Below are 10545 nucleotides of genomic sequence, written 5' to 3'. Positions count from 1 at the left end.
ATACACAAATTATTTATTTATTTTGTAATGCTCAAAAGTGAAGAACATAAATGGAGCTGTAAGGCCGCAGGCCAAAATGTGACAGGAGAAAGCTGAGATTTTAAGGTCATAACTAAAGCAAAGGCCTGCTTTTTTCAGTTCTGACAAACTTACCAAAATTGAATAAGCTGTTGTAACTAATTCCCAAATCCATGTTGTTGTAATGCCTTTATTACCTATGGAATCCTGGGTTTTGTTTTCCAGGGGAGCACTACAGATCTCTAGCTGAGAAGTCTGAATCCCTTCCCCTGAACTGCAAATCCCAGGATTCCATAGAATGGAACCATGGCAGTTAAGATGAAGTCATAGTGCTATACTTATGTAGCGTGAAAGGCTCTTCAAATGTAGCACTAGGAAATGGTGAGGCATACATAGGTAGTTTCTGGCTTGTTATCATAGAATCATAGAGCTGGAAGAGACCGCAAGGGCCATCCAGTCCAACTCCATTCTGCCATGCAGGAAATCCAAATCAAAGCATCCCTGACAGAAGGCCATCCAGCCTCTGCTTAAAGACCTCCAGGGGACAGTGGTTAGTTACAATTACTAACAAGCATAAAGAAACCTAGAATAATGTCTTCTTGCAGCTACTGCTAAAACACTTTGAAAATATTTTCCATCCATTGGCAAGATGAAGTAGGCAGCATACTTTAAAAGAATGAACATTGCAACAAAAATCTTCAACTCACTCTAAGCTTTTTACTGTTGTGTACAAACCCCAGTGTTAAACAGTGACATGCATTGCCTCATGCGATGCATATATTATACTGGATGTGTATAGTGACATGAATAGGGATGTTGTTTTGTGCCTTCAAAGTCTACTCCAACTTATAGTAACCCTGTTTTAGGATTTTCTTGGCAAGATTTATACAGACCAGGTTTGCCTCTGATGCTAAGAGAGTTCACTCAGGCGGGGTACAGACCGCCGCTTTGCAGCGGTTTGCCGCCGCCGCCGCCGGTAGGTCCGCAAGGGAGCCGGAGCCTTCAGACGGCGCGGCTCCCGCGCGGACCGAAAAAGAAGCTCCAAAATGGAGCTTCTTTTAGAGTCACGTTTGTGACGTAGCGAGGCGCCAGGGGCGCACTCGCTACGTCATAAAGGCTGCGACACGTACGGACACTCAGCGTCCGATACGTAAAGATGGCGGCGCCCGTATGAACAGGGCGCCGCCATCTTGTACGTATTCAATACGTACTAGGGTTAGGGGGATGCGGAAGCACCGCCCCTTCCTAACCCTCGTACGTATTGTATACATACTATTTGGCGGTCTGTAACCCGCCTCAATGAATTTCTGTGGCTTAGTGGGGATTCAAACCCTGATCTCCATTTAAAGCGAATTGCTGATCAGCTTATATGACCGTTGTCCCCATTTGAAACCGGTTCCAATCCTACTGTGATCAGTTTCAATCACAATGAAGCGAGGCAAACGCAAAAAAAAACCCCGCTCTTTCCTGACACTAGTTCTTTGGCGGTTCTTTTGAAAAGAATCTATTCTGAAGCGTGTTCAAAAAGTGGGAACGACGGATCTGAATCGCATCATTCTGAAGGGGAGGGACTAATGGCAGAGGGCTGTTTACCATCCCTCCTCAGTTTGTAGTAGATCCACCATACCGCCCTCCAGCGCTGCCTTTGCGCTTGTGGTGTAATCTATGGGCGCATGATTTAAAAATAATAATAATAATATTGATAGAAGATTTGATTCATCGATTTTGCAGCTACTTGCAATCAGTGAGGCAAGTAGTTGCAAAACCAATGAATCAAATCGTCTATCAATTTATTTCTATCTATCTATCTATATATATATATAGTTCCCAAGCTGTACTGCCCAGGCTGCCGCTTATGTCACTGATGATGCAGAGATGATTGACATACATTTTGAAGCAGCACAAACTAGTGAGAACGACAATCATACCAAAAAAGAAGCAAATACAAGAAGATAATGAAAAGATCCGCTTTCATAGTGGGAACGACGGACCTTTTGGAATCGATTTACCAACACGAAGGCAAATCGCAAACTGGTTTAAATGTAAGTGGAAATGAGCACTAGGAGTCCTAGTCCCAGTACACAAACCATAATAATGCTTCTAATAATGGATGGAGGGTGCATTTTCACATGAAAACCACAAGGTGGCTGTCCAGAACAGGAAATCTATTGTTGCCAAAGGGATCTAAAATAGAGCAGGAGGAATATAAAGTAGGCATTGTGCATTCCTGAAAATACAGTGAACCCTTGTTATACGCTGGGGTTTGGTTCTAAGATCCCCCGTGTATAACAAAATCTGTGTATGCTCAAGTCCCATTCAATATAATGAGATAGCAACAGGGACGTAGCCAAGGGGGGGGGTTCTGGGGGTCCGGACCCCCCCCCCTTCCATTAGAAAAATGAATGGTGTGTGCTGCTGCGCTGCCGCACTCAAGCCCCATTATAATGATGGCACTTAGTCTGGACCCCCTTCCTAAAATCCTAACTACGTCCCTGATAGCAATATGGTGTCCCTTATAAAAAATGGAAAATCAAGGTTTGATATTTGAAATTTATACTTTTTTAAAACATTTTCAAACCATGTATGCTTGAATCCGTGTATAACAAATCCGTGTATAAGAAGGGCTGACTGTATTTGTTTGTGAAATATTTTGAAATCCAGTCAGGGTAGCATCTTTACTGAGAACACTGGGAATGTGGCAAATTGTGTGCAAGGTTTTATGTTTTTGAAATTATCTATGACTTTGAGAGGACAGCAGCAAAAACCACACATGCAAGACAAAAATAATGTTTTCCCCCAGATCATCCCATTACAAGAGTGCCTTCTTGCCCAGACAATTTGCTGTCAACAGCTCTAAGTTTCTGAAGAAGACATACTTCTTGGAAGAGACTGGTTTAAAACAGGTTCCATTTACAGTGTGAATAATAATTTTTTCCATCCTTGGACTAAAGTGCTGTTAATGATTTGAAGCAAACTAGTGGTTTGGCATAACTTGTTCTTTTGTGTGGGAAATGTTGTGGTTGCCTAGTAACATGTGCTGATCAGTACTGTATATGGACACATAATTTAAAGTGCTTGGAAGACGAAGTTAACAGGGGGGTTCTTCCAATAGCGCAACCATAGGCAAGAGCTTGAAAAATGACTTTTCCCAGAATCTCATGGCTGGAATGAATTAGGGATATGACAGCAAAGCATGCAGAGCAGCCATGTGCTTGTTCTGGGGACAATGGGGCAACTTGCCACCAGAAGGAGATCATGCAAATCAAGCTATGATATTCAGGATAAAGACACTGATTCAGTCCAATGATTGTGACTAATTTAAATCAAAGGGGAGGGGGGCTGGCTTCCAGTCACTTGAGTAGCAAATAAAAAGAACTATATTTGCAAAGTTACTTTCAAAACATGGGTGGTGAGCACCATTTTAGAGGATTTCCTTGTACCACACATTTGGGGGGGGGGTGCTTCTTCTAGAAAGTATCTGTTCCAACAATTCTTTATACAGTATCATCTAAAAGTAAAACATGCTTCTTTCACAACTGCTATGTTCATGTGCAAACTGGTGCAGATGTCACCAGCTGAAAATCTGATGAAGAATAACAGGCCAACAATGTAATTTTATTCTTCGGTTAACACCCACTTTGGGGAAAAGGCAGGATATAAATAAAATGATGGAATGGATGTGGATTAGATTGCTACTGAGCCTTCCTGCACTACCAGAATGCAAAACCACACCTGTATTTAGTGGCTCTATGTTAGTCTTGCACAGAGCTGTGCTGCATTGAACTGGCACAATGAGAACTTTAATGTCACACAAATAAAGAAATGGCTAAAAGATTGTGGAATAAGCTATAACTGGAATCCTATGGTCACTCATGAGCCAGCATCTTTCTTTGAAGATGCCAGCTACAGATGCTGGCGAAACGTCAGGAAGAAACTCTCCTAGAACATGGCCACATAGCCCGAAAAACCCACAAAAAACTATCAGAGCTGTAGCTTCCTTGATTGAGTCTATCCAACCATAATTCAGTCTTCCGCTTTTCCTACTGCCTTCTACCTACTAAAAAAGCTGTCAAGACGGATCTCTTCCGGCAGGCCTTTCCTGAATAAAAGTGTCCAGCCACAGAATGATCGCCCCTCATATCATGTATTAGCCCACCGCTCTGTCCTTTATATTTTTGTTGTGTTATTAACAGATACTTTAATCTCCAATTTTAATTGTATCATGTTTAATCCTGTTTTAAGTGGGGGATTTGAGATATAATATTGAATGTGGATATTTTAATGTGTTGTGAGCCACTTTGATTGTCTCGTCACAGAAAAGCAGGATAAAATAAAAAAAGATTTACCAAGCATTATTGACTTTTCTAGTGAGTCATGTCTTCTCATGATATGTCCAAATTACAACAGCCACAGTTTAGTCATCTTGGCTTCCAGGGAGAGTTCAGGCTCAATTTACTCTAGGGCTCATTTATTTGTCTTTTAGCAATCCACGGTATTCTCAGAACTCCTCCGGCACCACATCTCAAATGAGTTGATTTACTTCCTATCAACTTACTTCCTGTCCAACTTCTACAACCATACATAGGAGACTGTAAATATGATGGCATAGACATTCTTACTTTAGTATCCAATTATATATTATTAACATGTTTACAGTAAGTGTGTTTCAGGAGTCGAGTTCCAAACACCAACAGGAACTTCAGTTTTTATCCTGGTTGCAAAGACTCTCCATACAGATAAATGGAAGTAGGGGTTTACAGGAGTCCAAATCTGAAGGCAGAGCATGGAAATATTATTCTGGAGTCATTCCCTCCAGAATTCCTCAGTGAGAAGGAACATTGTCCAGGCGGATTGTGGATTCTGAGAATTATACTTTAAAACTATTTTATACATTATTCTATGCATATCTCATAACCTCTCACTTCTCTGCAGTATAAAGAAACTGGCTGAACAGTCTCTCCTTCAACAGGTAGAAACAATCTCTGAGTCCCTCATATAGGAGGCATAAAAGAAAAGAAATATTGCTGATCATAAAGGCCGAGTTCCCAGGGAAATAACAGCTGGCATCCTGTTAGTGAATTATGAGGGCATAATCAGAATTAATCTATAACATTACAATGTTTCAAAATCTTTTCTAACCATGCAGTGACCAACCCCCAACACTCACCTTATAAGCAGCACACACCCCCAGCCCCCAATGTGGTTATTTCTGTCTTGTCAGAAATAATTGTAGGGATCAATTACAATTGGGGGGAATCACTGGGTGATGTAGATATGAGGCAAGACCTTGGCTATCTTCTGCCGTGCATTGGTGAAGGCAAAGGAGAGCCAAGCCACCTTGGTTTGTCTAAGTATTGACCTTGGGCAAGTCATATCTTCCGGCCTGTGAGGGAGTTGACCAGGCAGCCAGCTCCATCAGGGCTAGCCTGGAAGAAGAGACCCCTCCCTCCATAACTGTCATCTTCCGGTCTATGAGGGAGTTGACCAGGCAGGCCCAGCTCCATCAGGGCTAGCCTAGAAGAAAAGACCCCTCCTTCATAACTGTCATCTTCCAGCCTATGAGGGAGTTGACCAGGCAGGCCCAGCTCCATCGGGGCTAGCCTGAAGAAGAAGAGCCATCCCTCCAGTCCATCTGCCTTGGTCCAGGCCTCAGAGGGAGAGAAGAATGCTGAACTTGATCCCCTCCCCGCCTCACCATTCCCTTCTCCTTTTGTATCGTGTCTTTTAGATTGTAAGCCTGAGGGCAGGGAACCGTCTATTATCCCCTCTGTTGTAAACAGCCCGGATTCCCAGTGATTGAGTGGTATATAAATAAATCCTATTATTATTATTATTATTATTATTATTATTATTCCCTCAGCCTCAGAGGATGACAATGGCAAACTCCCTCTGAAGAAACTTGCCCAAAAAAAATCTGTGATATGTTTGCCTTAGAGTCGCCATAAGTCAGAAATAACTTGAAGGCACACAACAATAAAACTTTCAGTTTATTCCACCAAGCATTTCTCTCTCACAGAGAGAGAGAGTGATTTAAGGATCAAAACCACGACATTACATCTAAAATCAGAACTAGGGCAGGAAACAGGACCCACAAAATATGATAATAGTAATCAAATGTAGTACAATGTGTAGCATGGAAATGTATTGCCTTTGTGCATATTGAAAAACCATATCCAGAGGACTGTATGTATCTGAAATCTATTCTGTTTTAACACCCTGGGTTACACTCCCATTTCAAACTGTTTACACTCTGACATACAAGACTGATGGATGAGGTGTGTTGCATGCTGGCCCTCATCATTGCAAGAACTCTCTTGCTTGCATATTAGTGGGTTGCTCTGCTGAATGTGTGGGCTCCCATGTTTGTGCCTGCTGTCATTCTCACTGGCAGAACACCCAAAAGGTGAAGTATTCCTTGCAATGGGCCCCAAAGCTTGGAAGTACTGCATTAAAAGCACTTGTAACGCAGGAGTTACTGATTTTTAAGTAACAAGTGGGACATTGTTAATTTTCAACTCTTGAACAGGAATGCTTGGAGACATTGGCTTGAATATTATTAGTAGTCCCCATCTAAAGTGAGATTTGCCTGTGTGTTGATTCACCATTCAGCAATTGATTCTTTGCATGTATTCTTGCTGGCCACCTAAATACCCTCAAGGCACCAGACTCCATCTGATCCTGAAAGCTAAACAGGGTCAGTTCTGATTGGTACTTTGATGGGAGACTGTCAATTAATACCAGGTGCTGTAGGCTATATTTCAGGGGAAGGAACTAATAAAACCACCTCCAAATATTCCTTGCTTAAGAAAATCCTGTGAAATTCATGGGGATACCATAAATCCACAGGAGATGTGATGGCATATACTTTGGATATATTTATGTTTTTTATTTATGGGTGTTACTTCAGCATGAATGTACAACTGAAGATTTTGTAGACAACCTGAAACATGTACACACACATCCTTGATGGAACTAACAGAATTCAGACCATTATGAGTTTACATACTAATTATTACAAAAACATTACCAAGGGTTGGGCCAGTTCTGGTCATTTTCAGCTGTTGTTGTTGTTGTTGTTAAAAATAAAAGAAACCAATATTGACAGTGAAACATTCATAATATGTGGAATATATAATTCATTTCTTGTAAAAAAAATTAATATGAAATAAGTAGCACATTACTTAGTACTGTTCCCAGGCTTTGTAATGGTCATTTCAACATCTTCCTATATTAGTTCACAGGAAGAAAGAACATTGCCCTATTCTTTCCTTTTTAGCTACTCAGATGGTTTCCTGCTGGGATTATTTTTCCTTCCTTTGGAAGAAGAGAAAAAGCTGCTTCTTTTCCAACTGGGTTGTTCAGAGAGTGTTGATCATTGTCTATGAGGGATCAGGGTCCCATCAGTAAAACTTGAAAACTCTCAGAGAGCCTGTGGCTCTCAAGGCATGCTTCCTGTTGACAGCATTGGGGATCTGACTGTTGAGAATGGAATGCCAATCCTTCCTTCTCTGTCTGGGCCTGTCTGTTAATCTAGCTGGCCAAATACTAGTTGTGAAGAGGCTGCTGCAGAATTGAAATTCCTCTCTGAAGGGAACTTTGGAGACTATAGACGTTTATCAGACTCAAGTTTTGGACCCTGCAATTGGATCTGTTGCTTCTCCTCACCCCCAATATACAAAAACTTGTCATCATGGTGCGCCTGTTATGTGGGTGTTAATTTATTCACACACCCCACCAGTATATTTATGATATACTTATTTATTTCTGTGTGTGTGTGTATGAATCAACATTATTAAAATTCTATGCACATGTGCAAGTTCGCTTTAGAAAATTCAGTGGTGCTTAATTCTAACTGAAATTAAATCGATTTCTTACAAAGTATTAGGTTCCAACAATAGATTGATTACCATCTGAAAATCATTTTTCAGTTTGTAATTAGAAACATAAACAGTCTAGCAAAAAGTACTGCCATTTTTTAATCTGGCAGTATGTACTAGAAACTCCATCAAAAAAAAAAAAAAGGAAGGAAGGAAGCATCCAGAACTGTGCTTATTTTCCTAATTCTGTTGATTTCCTATATTCCAGTCTATGAAAAATAATGGTAAAACTTGAAAGCCTCATTATCACCTCATTTACTGGCCAGAGCAAGCAAGACCCTGGCATTGTGGCAGATGACACAATTGTGCTTGCTCAGAGTGTGCATCTGTGCTTTCCTATTCCCTCCCTTCCAGTACTTCACTGAGGTGGGACTATCCTTGCACCATCTTTTGATTGACTGTGCTTTCTGACTGTATATATAGTGCAGCGGTTGTCACCTGTGAAAGACTAGGGAGCTGCATTATCCCTTCAGGAAACCTTGGAGATCCCTACCTGCTCGTGAAAAAAAGATCACATTTCCCCCTTCAAATGCCCTGTATAGGACATGGGTACATATTTGGGGGCCTCCTTGAACCTCAACAGGACAATTTTTAGGCCCTTTTTTTCATTTTGCAAAATTTCATTTTGACCTTGAAGGGTCCGTGGGGCTCCAGAAGTCATGGAAACGACTTCTACATCTCCAGAGATATTCTTTGAGCATGGGGACTACAAAAATGACCCTGGTGGGCTGCATGCAGCCTTAGTGGCTGCACTTTATCCACCACTGATTCAGTAATTAGAAATACGTTACAATATTATTTTGCCATTACTGAGAATTGATTGGCGCATACTATTCATGAGCAGTGCAGCAGTCTCATCACTGTACATTGAGGGTTGTCATTAATGCTATGACAGTGTTAGTTGATGCTGTTCAGAGTCACAGCCATGTGAGTCTGGAATATCAGTATGCAAACAAATCTTGTAATACCTTTGATACTAATTATGCAAAAGAAATTGTAGCATAAGCTTTCATAGACTTACGGTAGGTCTACTTCCTCAGATGCTAGTTGATACTGTCCCAGCTGATACTATGTTATTTATTGTTTATACTTGCATTATTTCGGTCTCTACTTTGCTACCAAAAGTATATAGGGTTATAACCCTTCAGAAGCAGTTCATATTCATTTCAAGGTTGTGGAAGCACAATTAGCCATACAGTGTCATTGTTCATGACATTCAAATATGCATGTACCTGGGCACACATGGATGCTCATGCACATTTAGTTGCACATTACAGTATGAATTCATTTGTACAACAACAGTACAATTGCCATGTAAGGTTTCATACAGAGATTTACACTATGGAATCCCAATACAGTAAACCTCAGTTAACAAAATAGATGTATTCCTGGGCATTACTTCTTTAAGAGAAAATTTGGTACCAAAATCAGAAAGCACAGAGGAAAAAGTAGGACTTTGGGTCCGAACAGACAGTCCAAAATAAAGCTGCTTTGGGTCACTTTGGAAATATGTTGTTTAAATTATGCATGTGTCCTAAGAAGCTGGAAGCCGCGCCAAAGCCATGCTCCAGTCCTAAGGACTGGAGCGCAGGTTTGGCACAGCTTCTGGCCTCTTAAGATGCATGTATCATTTAAACAGCATACCTCCAAAGTGGCCCAAAGCAGCTTTATTTTGGCCTGTCTGTTCAGGCCCAAAGTTTCTGTATCACATAAAATAAGAGCAGTTTAACAGGTTTCAGCAAAACTTTTATCCAAAACTAACAATATGCACTTGAAATGAAATAACTAGGTCAGGTAAGCCTTGCATAACTAATGAAAAACATGTTGGACCTTCAAAAGAATGCTTGAAATCTTCTTCCAAGATGCACCCAGGGACAGTTATTGAGTTGTTTGCCTTTTACCAGCCTCCACTTTCCTTAAGATTTTCATTTTAGGGGCCAAATGTATAAATCTATGCTTTTTTTAAAAAAAGATATTGAGGTGAAGCAGACTTATCTGCAATCTAATATTCTCTCTGTATTGCTGTTACCATGTGCTATATAAGGGATAGGCCTAAATGCCCTAAAGGCACCATGGATAGGAGACTGCCAGCCCAGGTGCTATAGGCTGTATTTCAGAGGAAAGAACTGGCAAAACCACCTGTGAATATTTACTTGCCTAAGAAAACCCTATTAAATTCATAGGGTCACCATAAGTCAACAGGTACTTGAACACACATATGCATGCACAAGTAAGGGATTCTGGAGGTAGTTGGTATTTAATTTGTCTCTTGCAGACAGGCACATACAGCTACAGGAGATTGGCTAAAATCCCATTCTTTCCCAACTCAAGATCAGATAGAATTTGGTGCTGTAGCCCTAACTTTAAGCATAGTGAAATGGCTCTCTGAGGCAGTATATTTTTGATGTCACAAAAGGGCTGAATTTTTTTTATTTAATTTGTTCTTATAGCATTTTACATCCAAGGAGGAAAAGGATGTCTTGTGAAAGTTTCCTGTACAATTTTCTGATCAGAAATACAGTACACTGACTTTAGGTACCAGAGAAGAAGGAGTTTTTGCTCCACTTACAGTGGTAAAATGTCTTTGGTCAGGACCTGGTCTTGCCTCACAAGGCCCTTTCAGATATCACAATTATATCACTATGATTCC

At 40.8% G+C, this 10545-nt stretch overlaps 1 protein-coding gene across 4 annotated transcripts in view; it reads right to left on the bottom strand.

The window, feature by feature from the left end:
• ZFYVE27 (zinc finger FYVE-type containing 27) overlaps nucleotides 1–10545 on the bottom strand; it is a 668411-nt gene that overhangs the window by 27140 nt on the left and 630726 nt on the right. The window contains exon 1 of one of the 4 annotated variants that reach the window (XM_042458802.1): nucleotides 154–259. The exons of the other annotated variants lie outside the window; for them this stretch is intronic. The gene's annotated coding sequence lies outside the window, so the exon portion shown is untranslated. Of the gene's footprint in view, nucleotides 1–153; nucleotides 260–10545 lie in introns of those variants that run through there. 4 annotated transcript variants of the gene reach the window in all.

Source organism: Sceloporus undulatus, chromosome 3 (genome assembly GCF_019175285.1).
Source record: "Sceloporus undulatus isolate JIND9_A2432 ecotype Alabama chromosome 3, SceUnd_v1.1, whole genome shotgun sequence".
Classification (NCBI taxonomy): Eukaryota; Metazoa; Chordata; class Lepidosauria; order Squamata; family Phrynosomatidae; genus Sceloporus; species Sceloporus undulatus.
The sequence above is the reverse complement of the archived record's forward strand: the minus strand, read 5'-3'. Positions and strand labels throughout refer to the sequence as shown.